Source organism: Ambystoma mexicanum, chromosome 12, assembly GCF_040938575.1.
Source record: "Ambystoma mexicanum isolate Mex_15411 chromosome 12, UKY_AmexF1_1, whole genome shotgun sequence".
Classification (NCBI taxonomy): domain Eukaryota; kingdom Metazoa; phylum Chordata; class Amphibia; order Caudata; family Ambystomatidae; genus Ambystoma; species Ambystoma mexicanum.
In genome coordinates this window covers 453225274-453248618 of record NC_090936.1, presented here as the reverse complement: position 1 = coordinate 453248618, position 23345 = coordinate 453225274, and the positions used below count along the sequence as shown (strand labels likewise).

Below are 23345 nucleotides of genomic sequence, written 5' to 3'. Positions count from 1 at the left end.
ATAGAAGGTTATCATTCCAAGATGGACAGCCTGGTACACTCGTATTGTACTCTTTCAAAATACCTCTCTGAGAGTGGGAAAGGGAACAAATAGCAGCAATGAGGATTCCTGTATGCTTTGCATTAAATCACAGAGCATTTCAGGACTGTAACAGTGATCAGAGATCTCTACATTTGATAAACAAGTCTGTGATAAAAGGATTGTATGTGTGAATCTCTAAATGCACAACCGATGCATGGCTTGGTGCTAACATAACGGTTCACAATACTCACCCTAACATTACAATTGTTGTAATCGTCAACGATACATGCTCATTTGGACAGCTTTATTAAATGGCTGCAACATCAGACCTAAAATGGGGTACAAGGCCTCTTGCTTCTTGTTTCTTAAGAATTTTAGATGAGGAAGGGATGGGTCTCACTGTGGGCATGCCCAACCCCAATACAGAAACATCTTTAGAGAATTATATGTACAGACAGGACAGGAGAGCACACAAGAGAGACCCAATAAACAATGCACAGAAAGGCTACACAGAAAGGAGTGTACCTCTTACAAAGTTGAACCTGACCTATAATAAGCTCATGAAGCATTTTAAACAAAACCGGCTTCTAATGCATGGTAAAGGGTTCACAGTTCCTCATCCACTACCTCCTCACTATTACGCAGGCCTCAGGGGTTATTCCAGCAAAAAAAGAGCAGTCCCATGCAGCTAATGAAAATCATAGTGTGGCAGTGTAGAACGGGCGTTTGGCCTAGTGGATGAAATGTGAGGCAACTTCTTTGATTGCTTTATGTGTTTAAGTGTGGGCACAGTTTGGCATGCTTGCCAGAGCCACATACACAAAACATCCCACTGTGCTCTTGTATGGACATTGGGCACATCAGACAAAAACAGGTATATGTTCTGTTACATAAGGGAGCACCACATAGACACCATTAACCAACAGGGTGGCAACTTGTGTAGGGAACAAATCATTGCTGCAAACATAATACAGCATTGATTTGCCATGGTCTATGGTCTGCACAGTGACACAATACACCCTGCTTTCCTAATCAAGGTGCCAAGTGACATTGCGGTGCCATCTGGCGAGTGAGCAAGGCAGTGGCTTGTTTAGAAAATTAAAAGACTTTTGATGATGAACGGATGCATTTAGTCCATGTGCCAAAGCAGCCACCAGAATACTTAAGCAAGAAAATGACAGTTAACCTTCCCAGGGAAGCGCCCTATGTAACTAAAAAGTAATATAAAAAAATAAACGTTTTGTTCTGTCAAATAAAGAGACATGAAAGTAATGAAAATAGTTTTAAAGTGTTCCTGTGTGGCATTTTAATTCTCTTTGAAGAATGCATGGGTTTGCAGCTAACTGATGCTTGTGTTGGCCTGGTGAATAAAAAATGCCCCATGTTCAATTCTTAACACTGAAATGTTCAGCGCACACTGGGTAAAAACAATGGCTTGTTAAGTGACCATCACTTATACAGTGCCCCACTTGAAAGGCTGTCAGCACAAAGAATGAGGGGCACAGGGTGTGTAACTCCAGGGCATCTCACATGCTGTGTTTGTAATAAGCGTTCCTTTGAATATTCCAATGCATTACAGTCGGCAGAGAGCAGCCAGCTGCACATCACACAGGAGCACACACCGGCACAGCAGCCTGATTCATCTGTTGTCCGGCAAGGTCGTAAACACCTTTCTGGGTGGGCCCCTTACTGCGCCCCCCTCCTGAGCTCTTTAGCTCTGTGTCCCGGGCTGTCGCCCGCTCAGCCCGGGCCAAGAAACGGGGCTGCCAGCTGGTACCTCCAAGCTTCAGCCTCGTACACATGGAAACAGTTTTGCGGCGACCCGTGCAGCCCAGCCAATGAGATTTCAGGACTGTAGTATAATTTATAGTGCTTTGAAGTGTAGCGCTTTGAAGTATAGCGCTTCACTGAATGTGATAGCATTCTATTGCCAGCAATAATGTGGCACACACATATAGTCATTTTATGTTGCCAATATAACAGGTGAATATATGGCTGGAGGCATGCAAGGTATGGAATTCATAATGCAGCCAGAAAGGCCAATATAAAGCTACAGAGGGTAAATGTGCATTATTATTTTTTTCTTTCTTTTCTCTTCATTGAAATGCCTCATACACAGGAGACTACATTATTTATCTAACTGACTGGCTTAATTAACAAGTTCTAATCACTAGTGCTAACTCATTAACATTATAATGTAATCTCTATGTGAAAAATGAGGTGGAAGTACATGTTTTGAAATTCGCTTTTAAACGTGCATTTTTCTCTCTTATTTTTTCTGGCTGTACTGAATGCGAAAGACAAGAAGGCAGCAGGAAATCAAAAAGAAACAGTTATAATGTGAAGCTCCCATTGTTTGTGAAATAGGGGTGTCAACCTAATACACTTTCTGCTAATATGATTGGAGGGAAGTATATCTGCAGATACGCTGCGTAAGCAACAGAGTTCTGCTGGGGGAAAATCTGACAGAAAAACTTCAGATCGCTTTTGCTGAGTTGCCGAGACAGAGGATCTGAGACTGGGCTGTGAGACAGACGTGCCCAGTCTCACTGAGCACCGGCTTGAGAATTCCATGTTCTTGTTGTGCACTTCAAACCTTCAAGATTACAAAGGCAACCCTGGGCCCATTCTTCGGAGGCGAGCGAAGTGAGGTCGTGTGTGGGAGAGAACTACACATAATTGGTAAATATACAAAGTGAATTGAGGTTACTGTGTGCTGTAGTACGAATGACCGTCTAAAAATATCAGGCATGCAGAGTAGCCAAAGGGAATCGCCTGCATTTAATTGCCATGGTATAATGTTACAAAGTGAATTTTGTTCCGTCGCTGTATTTTTTTTCCTCTTCTTTTTGTTACAGACAATGCGGTAATACAAATGATAAGATGTTTACTTTGAAATGCAACTGTTATAATACAAATGATATATACGCAGATCATGTAGAGTGTTTTTGTTTTTGTCTTTTCTTGGTGCATTTGGAATAACACCTTATGAAATGGGGAATATCTTTAGGTAATACATGTATCATGTTTCCCATGCAGATGGAATAGATAGACTTAGCAGTGATAAATAGTTGTATGAGTGTGTTCACCCAGTGCATGGTGTTTGGGTGAAATCTAATACAAAATATAGATTACTGGGGGGCCATGAACCAGTAATGAGGCCTATGGAAGCATAGTTCACTGATGTATATAAGTCAGTGATGACACCACAGGTTATTGATCATACTCTATGTGTGAAATTGTGGTGTCTGTGTATATAGGTCCAAGGCTCTCTATAGATCACAAGAACATTATAAGAATAAGGAAAGTTTTGTGTATGTTGGGGCCATAAATAAAACAGGAAAATTACCACTAAATTACCAACAATAGTGTATACTACTAAATTATCCCATATAATGTAATAAGGTATGGTCACTGAAAGGAAATAAGGCCAAACCCAATCTAAATGCAAGGAGTAGTCATCACAAATTACCATTTTTTAATTTATTTTTTTATTTTTTTGGGCGCTAAGAAAATACCGCCAGACCCCAAATCTAAACAAAATATCCTACATAATTATGGTGCGTTGCAGGCCGGGAAAGTGATCATAGAGCACCTACTGGGCATGGCAAGTGTGTCTCACACTACCATCTGTACATTAGAGGGAACCCATTTCATAATAGAAGTGTATCACTAAAAACGAATTTCAGAATGTCTCAAATAGAAGCCACATTCTCAGAACTAGTACAATATCTGGAGGCAAAGTTATATGCACATGGGACATGGTCATCAAATAATACCACAGAATGGCATGATGGCATTTATGGTGAAGTGCAGAAAAAACCACTAGACAGCATTTTTGCAGAAGGCAGCATAATTCAGGTCTGCCTACTGTGATTATTAAATGCAGCTGATAAACATGCAGAGAAAGATTGTCTGATACGGCTATGCGCCAAGACATGGTTTATTTTGAATAGGTCCCTGCCAATGCAAGAAAATGATACTAAGATGATTAACAGGTTAAAAGCCGACCTAGATGGGGCAAGTAAAAAGGAGGAAATATTGAAAGCAGAATTAGAAGGATATCAAAAAGACATGCAGTTAAAATGTAGAGATCTTGATATTCAATTGTCCAAAAGCAAGAAACAGTTTGAGGACAGTGAACAAGAATTGGTACATTTAAAAGCGTTGGTAGACCATATTAGACAAGGCAAAGATGAGGTTGTTTCGGAAATGCTGATTTTACAAAAAGAACATTATGAAAAAGAAAGTGATCTCCAAAATGCGGAACAGGAAATGGTTAAAATGTTTCAAGAAGGAGACAAGAGAAACAAAGAATTCAATGAATGCCAAATGCAAATGTGCGATATGCAGGAGGTAATTAATAAAATGAGTGATGAAAACAACTATTTGCAAAATGAGACAGACAGGCTCCTTAATAAGTGTAAGGATTTGGAACAGCAAATATGCATTTCCAGGTCCCAGGATAGACAGCAGGGCACCACATTCAATGGGGTTGAGGTGAATCCTATTTCTACCCAAAGAGCTAGTGTCCCAGTGATTGGGCCGGTGACTGAACTTGGTTGCAGCGCCCTTGGGGGATTTGATATACCCATTGGGGGCCATCAGCAATCCCATACACCTGAAACCAGGGTTGAATCACCAAGTAGTGCAATTCCATGGGCATAGTTTGAAAAAGAGATTAGGTGTAATTTTTCTCCTTTCCAGACATTGCAGGAGGCGAAGAAAGTTGCTTGCACAATCACTGCTGGGCCTAATACATCGCCTTGCCAGTTTTTACAAGACTTGAAAAGAGCTTTTTCTCGCTTTAATGTATCTTTTGATCCTATTCCAATGAGTTTAAAACTGCCTACTTTTATGGCCTACAGAAAGACATCGGGCCTCATTACGACCCTGGCGGTACGGAGTGAACGGCGCTGTAAAAGGTGCCAGCGCCGTTCACTACGTACCGCCGCATTACGAGTTCCCCTCGAACCAGACGTGCTTACCGAGTCCCGCGAGGGGAAGAGGGAGCAAACAACGGGCCATCTCGTAATGGGCCATTGTTTCCTCCCTCTCCCATTCCCATTCAGCCCGTTGGGGGCTGAAATGGGAATGGGGAAGGACCGTGTCTGGGTCCTCGGAGGGAGGAATTACTGGGCCTTCCGAACTCGGAATGGCCCGGTAAGTCCTCATTCCGAGGACCCGGTCCCCGACGCAATTTCGGCGCCAGCCATGCCGCCAATAGCGGCATGGTTACCGCCAAACTCGTAATGAGGGCCATCATATCACAGTTGGTCCGTGAATTTGACCGTGACAAGTCACTTGAATGGATTGTACACCAAAAGCACAAAACTATATGAGGTACTCTATTGTCAGGGTAGAGAAAGTGATAAAATGAAAGACACTAGACCAAAATCTAAAGAACCCTCAGCAACAGTGATGGAAATCAGGTCAGCTAAAATGTCCCTTGAGTCTGCTCAGAGTCCAGGTAAAAATAATTTGACACCTGAACAAACGGGTAATCAACAAAGGTCATCACTTCCTGCACCGATGTTTCAATCACATGATCCTGGTAATAGGGAGAGCTACATCAGCCCTAGGTACTTAGGAGATAAGCCCCGGGCGGGATACCGGCCTGATTTGTCAGGTATGAATAATAACCAGAGACAAAGTCAGGATCAAAGAAATAATGGTCCCTAGCAGACATTGGGGACACAGAGCAGATTTGATCCCAACACCATGATATATGGTAATCAGGATAGACCCCGATATGTAGATCGATTTACTGATAATGGGAATCAACATAGGGGTCAGTACCCACAACATGAGAGACAATACATGAGGCAGAATATGAATTATGCTCCACATCAATACAATGATTCACCACCACCAGGGGACTACAACCAAAGGATGGGTGCACCTCGCTCCCCTCCAAATATGAATCAAGAGTTCAGAGGCAATCCCAATAGAAATCATTCTCCTGAGAGGTATCAGAATAGATCCAATCAGGCGGAAAACAACCAATATCGATCTAGGCCACAGAGAGAGGATTCTAGAGAAATGGAAAGATTCCAGTGTCTCAAGGCCCAAGTGAAAATGTTGGCTGAACAAATAGGAAAGCTCTTTACAGCACAAAAACAGTCATCAAAGGAGGGGGCAGAAGGCCATAGCAACGACCGGGGGGTTTCTGATAAGTGACTAAGTATTAATGATACCTGCAATGCTAAGAAAACAGATTACTCTGATATGATGTTGCATAATGACTTTGAGATGTCTAAAGATTCAAAGATAAAGATACCGGTAAATGAACATGTGACAGAAATTACAAATACATCTAAAAAGGAAGTTCAGTTAAACCTAGAGCTAAATCAAACATTGGAGATTTGTACCAATGAAACAGGAAAACCGGGAATTCAAAAAGAACAGAGACAAATTTAAGAAAAATGACTCTTGTATGGGGAATACCAGTGAACAGGGAGTAAGTGAGGATGCTATAACTCCTTCCCTGGGCAATCAGAACAATAACCAATCACAGGCAGAAAAAATAAATGCTCAAAAGGAGGGTACAGTTCAATCACCCGAAGAATTCTTTCAGCCACATATTTTTGAAGACGTTAAAAGGACTGGTAACATACTAAATGATTACAAATGCACAGAGTTAGACAATGACAAATTGCCAAGTGATGTTGTTACACATGTTCAGTTGGAGGATTGTAATGTGACCTCTGATGATACCTGGATGGATGGGCGAACAGTGGCCACACTCCAAAAAAACCTCTGAACATGTGGAAATGAATAAAGTATCTCACACAGAAATGGACAGAAAGGAGGGAAAAATATCTTTCCATTTACCAATGTGTTTAGCCAAAAGTGAAAAAGGCCTGAAAAAGGTGAGTCCTGAAATCAGTAAGAATTTGCACTTCTTATGTGTGTTAGAGGAAGTTGAAGACAGGTATTATGCTCCCATCACTGTAGAAGAGAAATGCAATACATTTGCAATGATTGACACTGGCGCGCAAGCCACAATTATGTCCAAAGAATTGGTAAAAAGTATTAATGAGGGGAGATCTCCACAGAATCAGATCACAGTGAGGCAAAATGAAGGTCCCGTGCATAACTTTAACGTGGAGGAGGTGCCTATTATAGGTGTTACTAAGGTTGACATAAAGATAAGAAAACACAGAATGAAACAGGAGGTATTGATCACATCTATTTGTGAAATTCCATTTCTGATGGGGATAGATTGCCTGAAAAGATTGTCTCCTCTTATAGATGGGGTGAATGGAGTACTGTGGTCCTTAACCAAAAAACCATTGAGACCTAAGAAACTAAAATCACAAAACAGCAATATAAATGAATGTCACACCGTTGCCAAAACGAATGATGTATATCTCCAGAATGGCTGTATACCTAGCGTCACTGTTATCTTGATATGTCAAGATAAAATGCAAAGTGAAAATGAGAAACAATCTGTACAAATATATTTAAACCCTAGGAAAAAATGGCGAACTGCAATAGATGAGTACACATTACGTTTTTATTTAAAAGAGAAGACATGCAAACAGAATACTACTCCTAAAACAGACACAGAAAAACACATCACCACTCTTGCTGAAATACACATGGAAGATGAGCAACCATGGGTTCACATTGGTATAAATGACTATTCTAAAATAATAAAAGCCACCTTAGCGCTTGAACAGGAAAGAAGCTTTATTAATGAGAAATTGCTGCAAAAAATAATGGACAGGGAGGAGATCCCAAAATTTAGAATTAAAAACCAATATGTCTCTGGTTTGGACAGTCCAGACTTTGAAAATCGAGTTGCGGGCAGATGTATGCTGAAGATTATTATTGGACAGAAAACAATTCACCATAATGTGTGGATAGTGAGTGGGACACAAAATGACTTTTACATGGGCAATGATATCATGCACAGAATGTGTATGGTGTTAGATTTCCTTAATCAAAAAATATGGTCACGCCTAGGTGGGCCGGCACCTGAATTTGAAGACAAAAGAAGGGCTTATCATTGCGCACAACTGGTCCCATATGCAATTGAATTACAGCTAAGGAAGGATACTATTATCCCTGCATTCACCAAGCAGTTTGCAATAACGCTGAATTGCAAAAATGGACAACAGATGAAGGATTCTGATTCATTTGTGTGCTTGAATGAATCCATAAAACAGCAAGGCCTGGACTATGAATACATTCCATTGATAGATGTTGGTGAAGGGTCTGTAAACATTTTGGTGAATAATAAGGATGTCAAGCTATTCATTTAGAGGACAATTCTTCATTAGGAATGGCCATACAAAGATCACATTATACTGCAGATTTCAATAACATGGTAATTGGAAATATCCCTGAAAGGTATGTAGATGCAGGGGGTGTGTTGCCAGAGTTCCTGGATTCTCAGCCCAAAGGAATCTTTAAAATTCAATCTGTGTACCCTTATGATTCAAATGAGTCAGTGTGCTGTCATAAAAAGGATTATATAACATTTGACTTAAATGAAAATGAAACAGAAAATCAGCCCATTGAAGTGGAAGCTGATATACCAAAATATTTAAAAGGGGCAGCATTACAGAGAGACACAGCCACACAGTTAGAAGAAAGCACAGAGATTCCTCCACTGGAAGATTTCCCAGTATTTTCAAAAATAGTAGAGGAGCAGATTTTATCGGCATATGCATGCGACAGCGATTAGGATAGAAATGAATTGAGAAGAATATTTATGAAGTTTAAAGATGTCTTTCCTAAAGATGCTTATGATTGCGGCCTAACTAATTTACATGTGGCCACGTTACCGGAAGGGTGTAGTAGAAGCCCAGTATTTGTGCGCCAATATAGATTACCACTGGCATGTTTAGAGTTATTGGCAGAGATAATTAAAAATGTGTAGCCTCAGGGAATTATCAGGCCTATTCATAGCACATCCAACACACCTATTTTAGGTGTGTTAAAGCCAAATGGTCAATGGCGGCTATGTGCAGATTTGAGGGAATCCAGATGGCCACTGCCATTCATTGATCAAGGCCTGGCTCAGGTGCATGGCTCAAAAGTGTTTACTACGTTAGATCTCATCACTGGATATTGGTGCGTGCCATTGGCAGAGGAGATTCAGAATTTATTTTCATTTTCATTTGATAAGACCCAATATGCATGGGTTAGAGTTCCATTCGGGTATGTCAATAGTGGGAGTGAATTTGGAATATTTTTGAGAAAGGCCATGCCTGATGCAGCGGAAAGAGGAACCATAGTTTATGTGAATGATGACCTGATAAAAAATGAAAGCTTGAAAAGCCATTTTGATGAAATAAGACATTTTCATGGCCAATTGCAAAAAGCAGGCGCGAAAGTATCTTTACAAAAGGCACAATGGTGCAAGAAAAAAGTGAATTTTCTAGGCCATGAAGTGACTGAACATGGACTAAACTCACAAAAGAAGAAAGTAGAGGCCATACAAAAACTAAAAGACCCTAGAAGTGTGAAAGGTTTGAAAAGTTTATTAGGAATGACGGGGTATAACAGAAAGTTTATTGAAAATTATGCTGAAATTACTCAATCATTGACTAAACTGCTAAAGCTGAATACACCCTGGAAATGGGAAAAAGAGCAATCTGAGGCAGTGGCTAAATTAAAGGAATGTCTTGTAAAGGCACCATGTTTAGCATACCCCATAAAGGATAGGGATTTCTTTATAGAAATAGGTTTCTCTGAACATTGTATGTCAGCAGCGTTATCACAAAAACATGATTTGAATCACAAAACCATTGCTTATGCAAGTAAGGCATTTTCCCAAGTTGAAATTAAATTCAGTGAATGTGAAAAGGCCCTTTTGACCACTGTGTGGGCGCTACAGCATTTCCGCCCCATTGTTCAGGGAGAAAAGGTAATTATTGAGACAAATCATCAACCTTTGCAGTTTTTAGAGAATAAAAGGATTAGGTCAGGCAACCAAGCACAGTGCAGAATGACTTCATGGACACTGGCATTGCAAGGTTTTCCTATAGAAGTGAGGTATGGCCAAAATAAAAAGAGCCCAGTTTCTCAAGGTTTGGCAGATTTACATGACAGTGCAGCTGAACATATATCAAACGAAGTATAAATGGAATCTAGTTTACAGGAGTTTGGACAATCACCACACAAAGCTTCTGATGAAAAGACATGCAAGGATTTGCCAACTGTATATGTTGACGGTTGTGCTTTTCACATTGAAAATGACAGTAATAAACAATTGGTGTCAGGAATAGGAAATGTCTGGTTGAAATGTGAAGGCATTCCCAGTACAGGGATGAGAATTGGGGCTAGGAGCATTCAAGTAGCGGAATTGGCAGCCATTTATAAAGCAATTACTACTGCAGTTGATAATATATTTAGTGAAATTGTCCTGGTGACTGATTTTGATTATGCACGAAATAGCTTTGTGTAATATTTGCCTGGCTGGAAAGCAAGGGGCATGATTACATACAATAAAAAGCCCCTTAAACATGGAAAAATGATACAAGCCATAGACAAATTGGTGTCAGAGAATGATTTGACAACATACTGAAGAAAAATTCGTGGACATTTAAAAACTCCAGGAGAGGATAAGGAGGGAAATGATAAGGCAGATAATTTAGCTAAAATTGGGGCTGTGATGGGAGAGTTGCTACCTATTGAACATTTACTTGGTGAAATACAAATTGATGCAGTTACACGCTCTAATGCCCCAAAAGAGGTAGAACAACCAGTGGTACAGTGGAGTTATGATACAACAGATCAAGATCTGATTAAGGCACAAAAAGATGATCCAATTTTGGGAATCTATTATAATCATTTGATGGACCCTGAACAAAACACTTTAACAGAAAATGATTGTGTGGGAAAAGAAGAGTTGAGGGTGCTATTAAAGAATAAGAAACGAATTAGACTACAGGATGGACTCATGATCAGAGAGTCCATAACAGGACAAATACAGTGGGTGGTACCCCTTTCATTCAGATGGCTAATGCTACACCATGCACATGATGCAATAACTGCAGGACACAGAGGTTCACAAAAAACATTGGAGATACTGAAAGATTATGCTTACTGGCCACATATATCCCAAGATGTGGAATTATATACTAGGGGATGCCTAGTATGTGCCCAATTTAAACCTGCTTCACCAATGCATAGAGCCCCATTAATGAAAAGAGACTTAACTCTTCCATGGTCAGATTTGCAAATAGACTATGTAGGGCCTGTAAAGAGGTCGATCAGGGGGAACCGGTATATTTTGAGTGTGGTCTGTTTAATGTCAAAATGGATAAAGTGTATTCCTGCACCAGACTGGGGTGCGCAAACGGCAGCTACATTACTGGTAAATCATATATTTTCAAGATTTTGGTTACCACAAAGAATAGAATCAGACAGAGGAAGTCATTTCACAAGCGCTTTGATGAGTAAGGTATGGCAAATACTGGGAGTGAAAAGAAAACTACATATTGCATATAGACCCACCTCTTCTGGTGAAATTGAACACTGTAATAGGTCTGTTGTGGATATATTAAATAAGTTTGTAGCAGAGGCAGGTTCCAGCTGGGATTTACGTTTACCTCTGGTTTTGATGGCAATCAGATCAACTCCTGCCAAAGCAACAGGTATTAGCCATCATGAAGTATTGATAGGTAGGAAAATGGTATTGCCGCAACACCTGCTGTACAGGACACATGAGCAGACACTTGTAAGCGCATCTACAGTTCATGAATACATGGAAGAACTGAGGAAGCATTTACAACATGCATTTGCTTTTGTGCAGTGGAATTTAGAAAGAGCCGCTGACAGTGCAAAATCATATTATGGTAAAAAAGACATCTGTGAAAGAGTATAGCGTAAGGGATCAGGTGTATACATTTCATTTTGGAAAAAGTAAACAGAAAAATTCTAAATTTCTGGCTGCCTGGCAGGGGCCATTTCAAATTAGAGATAAGGTATCTGCAGTAGTTTATAAAATTTTGAAAACTGAAGGTGAAACGGTAATAGAACAATTTGTTCATGTTAACCAAATTAAGCCATGGCACCCCAAGCATGAAGTAAAGAGGCTGGAGCGTGTAGAAACAGATCAGGTCCCTTAAATACATGAAAGAAGACACTTGAGTATATTCATAGGGACCAATAGCAGAGAAATAAAAATAGAAGTGATTGTTGTAATGGAATAGATGTGAATAAAAAGACTATGGGCCTCATTACACGGATGGCGGAGAACCATGGCGCTATTAGCGCCATGGTTCATGCCGGTAAAATACTGGCACCGCCTTGGCGGAAAGGGGAATTACCGTCCCATTCCAAGGTTGGGGGGGCGGTAATTCCCCCTTCTACCATTGCCCTTCCCCATTCCCATTTTTGCCCCATAGGGCATAACGGGAATGGGGAAGGCGCTAATTACGGTACCGCAAATTGCGGTACCGTAATTAGCTCCCTGGGTCCCTTTGCAGGTTGGTTTTTAACGCCTGCAAAAAGCAGGCGTTAAATTCCTCAACCCGCAAAGGGACCTCGTAGTAAGGCGGTAAGGATTTACCGGTACCGGTAAACCCTTAGCGCCATCCGTGTAATGAGGCCCTATATGTGATGATCATTAAAAGAGGGCTGAAACTAATGAAATTATTTTTACAAAGTTGAAATATGTTAAATGATCAATGATGCTTTATGTATGTTTGATTTCTCTCTAACATGTGCTTAATTTCAGAAAGCGAAAGAAAAAGGGCGAAATATTTTTGAATACATAGATGTTTTATTTTTGGTAAAAGGGTAAAATTAGTATTGTGCTATGTACTTAATCTGTCTATTTTCTATTTGATTTAGAACTATAACCTGTCTTTCGAGGTCAGAGGTCACAGGACCGGAGGACACAGGAGGCGATGGAGTCCTGGAATCCACGAGGACGGATTCCGGAAAAGCCCCGAGTGGGGGCGGGGGGTGAAGACCAAATCTATAAAACAAGTGGCATTGATGATGACGCCAACGACGTGGTTAATTATTATGATGATTGGAGGGAATTTCAAAACTTTGGAAGCACAAGTTGTCATTGAACCCGGACCAGCATCTTGCATTGCGGTAGAAGAAGCACCAGGATTCATCATGAGTGATAGAAGGATGATTTTCCAGAACATTTATATACCATTGAATCCTGATACTTTGATGGAAAAACATTTGAACAATACTGGAATTAAGGCTGAGCAGACTAAAGAGTGGCTAGAACTAAGAAAGGAGGATGCCAAGCAGTCGACAAGAGATATGTTGATGCAATTAGAAAATACATTTGTGAATTCAGCGGACATAAAGAAAAGGAAAGGAAAAAGAGGAGCAGTAATTCTTGCGGTCTCATTGGTGATGTCTATAGTTGGAGCTATAATAGGTACTACGAAGTCAACAGCCAATGCCATTTCAGTAGGGACTCTTGAGTGCTAAAGCACAACAACTGAGTGTTGATTTAGAAATGATACAAAAGACTTTAGATGGAATTAGAGGTGGATTGGATGAACAAGTGAGGGTTATAAATGAAACTGCATCATTTTGAATGAGCAAGTGGAAGTTATTCAACGTACAACCAAGCTAATAATTAAGCATGACCGGACATTGAAAGAGATCCTGAATGTAATGAATCCTATTGATAGATTGTTGACGAATTACATGAGGGAAGTTCAAACTGCAATTTCACAATTAATTCGAGGACATATACCATTGTATTTTGTTTCACAGGATATTATTCATCAAATGATAGAAAGGTTGACCAGGAGGGAGATTGATGTGGTACAAGTGAAAATTGCATTTGAAATGGGCAATGCAATGCCCTTATATGTGGATTTGGAAAGGTTGGAAATAGGGTTTTTATAATGCATCCCATATACAGCTCCTGAATTTATTTATCAAACTAAGTGGGTACATAATGTGGGATTTTGGCAAGAAGATAAGTTTATAAAGATTAAGACTCCAGAAGTGGTGGCATTTCAGTCATGGGAGCCTGAGGTTTACTTGATCCCAAATTTGGAGACCTGTGTAAAATTTAAAGAACAAAATTAATTTGTGTCCAGGTAAACCATTTATTCCTGATGCTACAGACGCTATGTGTGGTTTGAAATCTGACCCAAGTATATCAGGAGGATGTGAAGTAGTTATTAGCAATATGGGAGGTGAAGATTTGGCACAAGCTAAAATGGTCAAAGGCAAATGGTTGATCAGCAACTGTATGAAAAATCTGACAATCATACATTTAAATCATGGAACATTTGTTGTTAAACAGGTGAAATACAATGTGTTTTACTTACAGGTTCCAAAGGATACAATTGTTTCGATTGGGTGTTTAACATTGTTTCATATTACAAATGATATTTGGGAAAGCCAAATAGAAAATATTGAGTTTTTTCAAAGGGATGCATTCCCAATAGACCCAGATGTGGAGTTCTTATTGAATCATAAAGAAAACCATACTGTGAAAATGAATTTGAGAAAAAACAATATCACAGTTAGTAACCTGGGTATAATAGAAGTAGAAAGGTTTAATTGGGGAACCTGGGGGGAACACACTATGGTGGGTTTAGCTGTTGTGGTGCTAATAATGGGAGGTTGAAGATGTTGCTCATGATATTAGCTACAACAGGGAATGAAAGATATCCCAATACACACACATTTTAAAAGAAAAAGAGGAGCACAAGTTGGGTTTCTTCTAATTGTGGCTTGGACCACTGCCAAATTGTCAGAAAAGGAGGGATAATGTAGTATAATTTATAGTGCTTTGAAGTGTAGCGCTTCACTGAATGTGATAGCATTCTATTGCCAGCAATAATGAGGCACACACATATAGTAATTTTATGTTGCCAATATAACAGGTGAATATATGGGTGGAGGCATGCAAGGTATGGAATTCATAATGCAGCCAGAAAGCCCAATATGAAGCTACAGAGGGTAAATGTGCATTCTTTTTTTTCCTTTCTTTTCTCCTCATTTAAATGCCTCATACACAGGAGACTACATTATTTATCTAACTGACTGACTTAATTAACAAGTACTAATCACTAGTACTAACTCATTAGCATTATAATGTAATCTCTATGGGAACAATTAGGTGGAAGTACATGTTTTGAAATTCGCTTTTAAACGTGCATTTTTCTCTCTTATTTTCTCTGCCTGTGCTGAATGCGAAAGACAGGAAGGCAGCAGGAAATCAAAAAGAAACAGTTATTATAATTTGAAGCTCCCATTGTTTGTGACATAGGGGTGTCAACCTAATGCACTTTCTGGTAATATGATTGGAGGGAAGTATATCTGCAGATACGCTGCGTAAGCAACAGAGTTCTGCTGGGGGAAAGTCTGACAGAAAAAGTTCAGATCGCTTTTTCTGAGTTGCCGAGACGGCGGATCTGAGACTGGGCTGTGAGACAGACGTGCCCAGTCTCACTTAGTACCGGCTTGAGAATTCATGTTCTCGCTGTGCACTTCAAACCTTCAAGATTCCAAAGGCAACCCTGGGCCCATTCTTCGGAGGCGAACGAAGTGAGGTCCTGTGTGGGAGAGAACTACAGATAATTGGTAAATATCCAAAGTGAATTGAGGTTAATGTGTGCTCTAGTACGAATGACCTTCTAAAAATATCAGGCAGGCAGAGTAGCCAAAGGGAATCCCCTGCATTTAATTGCCATGTTATAATGTTACAAAGTGAATTTTGTTCTGTCGCTGTATTTTTTTCTCTCTTCTTTTTGTTACAGACAATGCGATAATACAAATGGTAAGATGTTTACTTTGAAATGCAACTGTTATAATACAAATGATATATACGCAGATCGTGTAGAGTATTTTTGTTTTTGTCTTTACTTGGTGCATTTGGAATAATACCTTTTGAAATGGGGAAGATTTTTAGGTAATACATGTGTCATGTTTCCCATGCAGATGGAATAGATAGACTTAGCAGTGATAAATAGTTGTATGTGTGTGTTCACCCAGTGCATGGTGTTTGGGTGAAATCTAATACAAAATATAGATTACTGGGGGGCCATGAACCAGTAATGAGGCCTTTGGAAGCATAGTTCACTGATTTATATAAGTCAGTGATGACACCACAGGTTATTGATAATACTCTATTTGTGAAATTGTGGTGTCTGTGTATATAGGTCCAATGCTCTCTATAGATCACAAGAACATTATAAGAATAAGGAAAGTTTTGTGTATGTTGGGGCCATAAATAAAACAGGAAAATTATGCTCACCAGTAAATTACCAACAATAGTGTATACTACTAAATTATCCCATATAATGTAATAAGGTATGGTCACTGAAAGGAAATAAGGCCAAACCCAATCTAAGTGCAAGGAGTAGTCATCACCAAATTACCATTTTTGTTCATTTTTTTGGCAGTAAGAAAACACTGCCAGACCCCAAATCTACACAAAATATCCCCAAGTGAATAAAGTCAAAGATAATTCTACGACTACTTCTACCCACCAACAAGAAGGCTACACAAGCCTTTCTAGGTTTCTTGGGATATTTTATCGTCAGTTTTAATTTAAAAAAAAAAATGTTTTATGTGGTTTAAATACAACAAACCTTTACAAATAATTGATTCAAATAAAATTATACACAATATCTTTTGAAAGCTATGCATAAAGTAAAAGGTTTTTTTATACATTCAAGTGGACTTAAAACAAGAGATAAAAGGTTTACAGGAATCAGTTAATTTACAATCTTCTTACATTCTTTTTCATTGCCGGAGAACAGCAGACATTCTAATGATGAAAAAAACATAGCAACACATTGCGAATATCAGTAAATAAGATTGATTTAGGGCCTAGCTGAAGTTTAAAAAACATAGTTAATAGTTCAGAACATACCAACAAATTAAATACGCTTTGTTCTAAGTAATTTAAGATTGTAACAAGTCAGAGGCGCTAGTACTTCAAGTTTAACATCTTGCATTCATACATCGTTGGAAATTATGTTGTCATTTATCGATACAAGTGCGTCGTTGATGTGCGTTAACAACTTAGTTAGGGATAAAATGAAGGAAGTGTTTTCACCCCACATAAGTCGAAACCACAGCAATTCCCCAGAAGATATCATCATGCCAAAATCAAAGCTTGCAGATGTCTGTTTCCTATTCGCATCAAAATATTTGCAGTATAGGGCCAAATGTTTTAGAGTTTCTACCTCACTGCTGCAATTACAAAAGTGACAGGAGGCAATAGTAAATTTGTCGTCATATTTGTATTCTTACAATCGTAGGAAAGAGATTGAAATTAAAGCGCATGAATAGAGAGCGTGCCTTGTCACAGGGAAACATCATTAGATATTTAGCACAGGGTTTTCTTTTATGTGCAAAAGATGCATATTCAACAAGTGTCTTATAACCATTATTGGATTCGATGTTTGTCAACCAATCGTATTCGAAATGCTTCTTTTTTATCTTCGGAAGACCAAACACCAGATCATTTTTGTTTATGTTTATTCTTGATAGTAGAAGCTTCATGCTATTCTCGAATTTGATTAACGGAGGTAGATTCACAAGGGTTAACATCTCGTGAAAGATTTCGAACAACGAGGTCCTTGGAGAATTAAGCATTTTTAGAGTAGGTTGATAGTTTGCGCCATTGGAATTTAGAAGCCAACGAACTGATTCCCAGTTTGTGTCAAAGAATGGTATTTGGTAGCACCTTGGTAAGCCTAACGTTTGTTTCCACAAAATTCCTTGGATGCAATTAAGTAACTTGTCCAAATCCAAAAGACATATGTGGAGACCATATAAAATAATGGGCTCAACCTTTAATGTGTAGAAATCAATAGTTGGCATAATAGAGTATTTGCTATACCTTCTATAGATAATCTTCATTTGCGATAGAAGTGGACGTAGTTTTAATTGCATATTTTGATTCCACATATGAACAGATGTACAGTCTGATATTCTAAAGCCCAAATACTGCAATGAGTAGGCTCTTTCCATGGGATTGCCCAGTATGGGCCATTTGTATGTTTTAATAGATTTTATGTTAGTGAAAACAATAATCTGAGATTCTGATGGATTTGTCTGTAGAATATGTTTGTTCACATATTTGGCAAAGGCATTGAGCTTGTTATGCAGACCAAATGGAGTTCTATCGAATGGAATGATATTGTCTGCAAAATCCAGCCAATGCAGTCGTAGATGGCCCAGCCTGATTGGAAACATATTTTCCTCTTGCCAAATTTGATCTATATTGCGCAAAAAAAGATTAAATAGTATAGCTACAAGATTACACCCCTGCTTGATTCCAATATAAGTTGGAATCAGCAGGGTAAGTGCCCCTTCTTGATTTATGCGGATTTGGAAACTTGTGTATTAGTGTAGCAATGCAATTAGGCCAACTAAAGTCTGTGGAATGCCAAGGTGAAGCATTTTTTGCCATAGTAGATTTCTAATGATGCAGTCAACTGCTGCCGTAAGGTCCAATGCTGCCAAATAAATTGAACCAATATTGGTGGACTTGGTACCAGTTAATATATGGGCTAGGATTGTTGCATTTAGAGATTTACCCATTGCTTTTCTAAATCCAACTCATCATCTAGATAAGGTGTTATGACTGATCATAAATTCTTCTAGTCGTTTTAATAGAGTAATGGCAAAGACCTTAGCAGAGGCGTCCATCAGCACAATAGGTAGAAAATGACCTGGATTGACATGATCGCCTTTTTTTGTAAATTGGTATGATAATTGCAGACAACCATTGGACTGGAATGGAATTTAACCAGAAAATGTTGTTGAATTTCTGCTTTATCCCTTTGTTCTCCACCATAACGACGCCACTGACCGAGGCCTGAAGTCATCCCACTCAGACGATCGCACATTGGACGAGAAAGCAGTGGCAGTTTTCTTTGAGCTCAAAAGCATTATCCCCACCCTTCCAGTGCTAAGATGTCTGCATTTTCCACAACACTTATTCCTGCAGACCGATGCATCCAGGACTGGCTTTGGTGCGGTCCTGTTCCAGGGTTCTAAAGACAATTTACGACCCATGGCCTTCATTAGTCATAAGTTGCTTCTTCATGAAGTGGCCTATTCAACGATTGAAAAGGAGTGTCTGGCTATAAAATGGGGCGTGAAATCTTTGTGCTATTATCTGCTGGGTCGTCCCTTCACCATCTTCACCGACCATGCTCCCCTGCAGTGGCTGCCGACCCAGAAGGACTCTAACCATCGGGTTCTACAATGGTTTCTGACCCTCAGCCTTTTAACTTCCGTATTTGAACAGACCGGCTTCCTTCCAGATTGTCCCGGACCATCTTACACGGTCCACTGACCTGCCCGGCCGGCTAGGTCCTTCGGTGCGGGTTTGTGACAGGGTACCTCTTTATCAGAACGAGATGCCAACTGGCCAGAGGGGTTTTACAATTGTTGATGACGGCAGCAAAAACAATGCAGCTGTGAGAACGGAGCAACAATGCGAGGAAGGCATCCAGCCGCGGCTTGGCATGGCAGCATTTCAAGTCCGGGGACAAATGAAGGCGCTGAGCCCTAATAGAACAAGCACATGCATAAAGTCGAGTATCAGAGAATGGGATCAGGACCTTGGCCACTTTTGGGCCAAAGTGGTCAAAGAACGCACTTACCAAGAGTCGCAGCATGTGGCAGGATTGGAGACCATCCTCCATGCTCGCGGCGAAGACTGTCATGCCCCCTGATCGCAGGGTGAATGTTGCAACGGAGAGAAAGGAGACTGGGTTTAGAAGAGGCCTATCTACTGCTCTGAATGGGTTGGCCTTGAACATCATGAGTGAAAAACTAGGGGTAAGGGAGAACAACAACTTTATGGGGCGTGGGTAGATTTTTCAAGGGCATTCGACCAAGTCAACAGAAATCCACTATGGTCGAACTTAGAAGTTGGGGCATCCCAGAGGGTATCCTGTCAATGCTAGTTGAGCTCCACAAGGACACTACCATCAGAGTGCGACTTGATAACGAAGAGCACCACTCAGAATCCATCAGGGTGGAAAGGGGTGTCCGTCAGGGTTGTCTGGGAGCACCTGTTTTCTTTAACCTGTATCTGGCGGATATGGGTGCATTTTTGGAACCATCAGCACTGGCCAGCCCAGTGATTAATGGAGTTAAGATCCGCTGGCTGGCCTATGCCGATGGTGTGGTCTTGTTGGATAACACTGCAGTGGGGCTGCAGCGCCTTCTCAATAAATTGGACGACCATGCAAAGGAGAATGGTCTTACCATAAATCCCACAAAATCTCAAATAGTCATTTTTAGACACATGCACAAACGAGTGATCCATCCCCATTGGGAGCTGCGGGGGCAGTTATTCCAAGAGTGGAGGATCTGGTCCATCTAGGATATAAAGTTTATTCATCACCCTCTGCATGTAAAGTGGAGCAGGATGTACAGAGTAAGATAGTACAGTTAATACCTCTGATGAAAAAGATGTTAATAAAATACTGTGCATTTTCGATCCTCCCACTGATTAAGAATTATTTGGCAAAAGTCATCCCTGTGATCCTGTATGGCTTGGAGGCCAAACCCTTTTTGTGGAACATAGATTGGCAAAAATTAGAGGGCCTTATTTGAAAGAAAGTTCTTAGTCTGCCTATGAGTCTTTCCATGTATAGCCTTAGATTTGAACTGGGACTGAGGTCAATGAAGGTACAGGCAGACTGGAAACTGATCTCTCTCTTTCGCCTCATCTCTACTGCCCAGGAATACAAGTTGTATGCAGATATTAAAGCCGATTTGGAAGGCCAAGAATCGAAAATGTTATCAAACTTGGAAGAAAGGGTGAAGGGGGGATTGGTTAAAGTAGATACGGATATCGAGACACTGATCCATAACCCCATGAAAGCCAATAAGGCCCTGGAAGTGATGGGTTGGATCATAAAAACCGATAACATGTGCTCCCTAGCTCCATCAAACCTTTTCGTGAAAGTTGACAAAAAACTGGGCTTCATTGCGAGATACCTAGTAAAGTTTCCTGACTGGAAGATCAGGAAAAACGTTCTCAAGAGTACGATTGAATGTAGCCCACACTAGCAAGGTCCTTTCTAAAAGGGGGCAAGGAGAGATTACCAATATCCTGTGTAATGTGTGTAAAAATCTAGACAACCAATCGCTTAAACACCTGCTGATGGAATGTGGGGGACTTGGCCAGTAAGCTCAGTTTTGTTTGCTAAGTTTGGAGTAGGAAAAGAGGTTTTTTTATCCGACATGTTTTGGAACAGATTAACCTCTGGGCTCGACAGAGCACAGACAATTGCAGTGATACAGGTTCTGGAAAGAAATAACATTGTGATTTTATGTCCTATAATTAACATGGGGTTTTAGAGGATATGTTCTGTCTTTAATCATAAGGGTTGAAATAAGTATTAGAAATTGAAGACTGTGGGTCATCTTGTGGGATGTCGGCCTTAAAATCTAAACGACTTAAACTCATTTTTCGCCGCATGCTCTTCTTTATCTAGGTAATCTTTTCTCTTTTTTCTCTTTGTGTTTTGTGTTCCTTCTCCCTTCTTGTCTTTTATGATATATTTTGGAGACTTTATGGATGATTTGTTCTTTTGATTTTTATATTTTTACTCAATTGTAGTTTTATTCAATTGTGGTTGATTATTAATTGTTTTAATTGTTTGTCTTGTTGGGTATGCTGATTTGTGTAAAAGGTTATGTAACCAAATACAATAAAAAAAAGATTTTGAAAAAAAATGGGGTTTCTAGACATCACGGGGGCAGCAGCAACAGGCTATGTCGGATAGGGGGCGGGGCTACAGTATTTCACCCATGTAGCAACAAGGGCCGTGATTGTCAGTGGCACAAGCCATTCCATTAAAGACATGCCGAATTGTTACCAAGTGCATTCTGCCTCTGATTCTTGTAGGAGACACACATTTCGAACGAGGAAAGAAAATACCCCTTTGCCTATTAGACGCCTTGGTCCATTCAACCCAGGAGGAAGACGACATCCTTACTTCCATCAAGGAGGTACAACTTCCCTGACTTCAAGAACTTTTCGAGTTAATTTTGTGGAGTTGTACCCATCAAGCTGATTCCTGAATGAAGGATTTTATTTGTTTTACAGCATTCCAGTTTCCAGCGTTGTCGGTCACAATGGGGATCATTACGACCCTGACGGTAGGAGGTTAATGGGGCCGGTAGAGCTTCCGGCCCCGTTAACCCCCTACCACCACATTACAAGGTTTGATCACGGGACCCGGTAAGGATGCCTGGTAAAACCAGGTGTCCTTAGCGGGTCCCGCGAGTAGACCAGGATGCAAACAACAGGCCCGTTATTAACGGACCTGTTTGCATCCTCCCCATTCCCATTGAGCCCGGGGAAATACCAGGCCCTCCAAGGTCGGAATAGCCCGGTATTTCCCCATTCCAGGAACCCGGACCCGGTACCCGGAATGGGGGTAGCCATGCCGCAAATAGCAGCATGGCTACTTCCAGCTTCGTAATGACCCCCTATGTCTTTTTTGTAACACCGTATTAATTTGAAAGTGTGACCTGGCCAAAAGAAACTAAGGCAAATACAACATTTAAATTCACTGACAATCGGAAAATATCATCAACTGATATCTTGGATAGGACAGTTTATTAAAATCTGCCTTCAAAGTTGGCAAAGTGAGCAGCTAAATAAGATATTAGTGTTTGCAGTGTTACATTTTCACACATGCCCGGATAACCCCTATGGCATTTACTTTGCTTAATGAAGTCTGCAGAACCATTGAGGCACAGAGCACATGCAAGCAATGCACATGTGCAATGTGTGTTCTAATAAATTCCCAACCGAGAGCCTGCCTAAATGAACAGCATGTATATTACCTGGGGTGCCCCCTCACATAGCTTGAGGCAGAGGAGACACAGTCATACAGCATTGAAATTTGAATGACTATTCACCCAAGAGCACACATTAAAACCCAGATGGACATAACTAGAAGCATTTGGAGCAAGTGTATTTTGAGTGAATTACCCTGACATGGTGCATTCCACAAGATTATGTTGACATGTAGAGCAACAACCAGGTCACAGGCAGAAGGCATCAGTTTTAGTGTGGTGATATGTGATGGTAATAGCACCAAAGTACATGTGATGTCACTTCCATGTATGTCATCAGGAGGTTCAAAGGGTGCATGATGCAACTTCTGCTACCCCTGGCCTTTTGGTGAAGGGATGCCTCTGTGAAGGCAGTAGCTTAATGCTACATAATGCACCAAAACAAATGTGCAGCAGTCCAGCCAGGGATCGGAATTGCTGTGAGTTGAAAGCTATGCAGCTCTTCCTTGTAGCCAAGAAGAGCCGGGCGAGCTAGACCAACAGCTACCAGAAGCTACTTATGTCTCCCAAGGTCAACTGGTGTC

General features: G+C 40.4%; 1 long non-coding RNA gene across 1 annotated transcript in view; it reads right to left on the bottom strand.

Annotated features, from left to right (window-relative positions):
- The window catches only part of LOC138512974 (uncharacterized), a 59949-nt gene that overhangs the window by 35833 nt on the left and 771 nt on the right, over positions 1–23345 (bottom strand). The gene's annotated exons all lie outside the window — the stretch shown is intronic.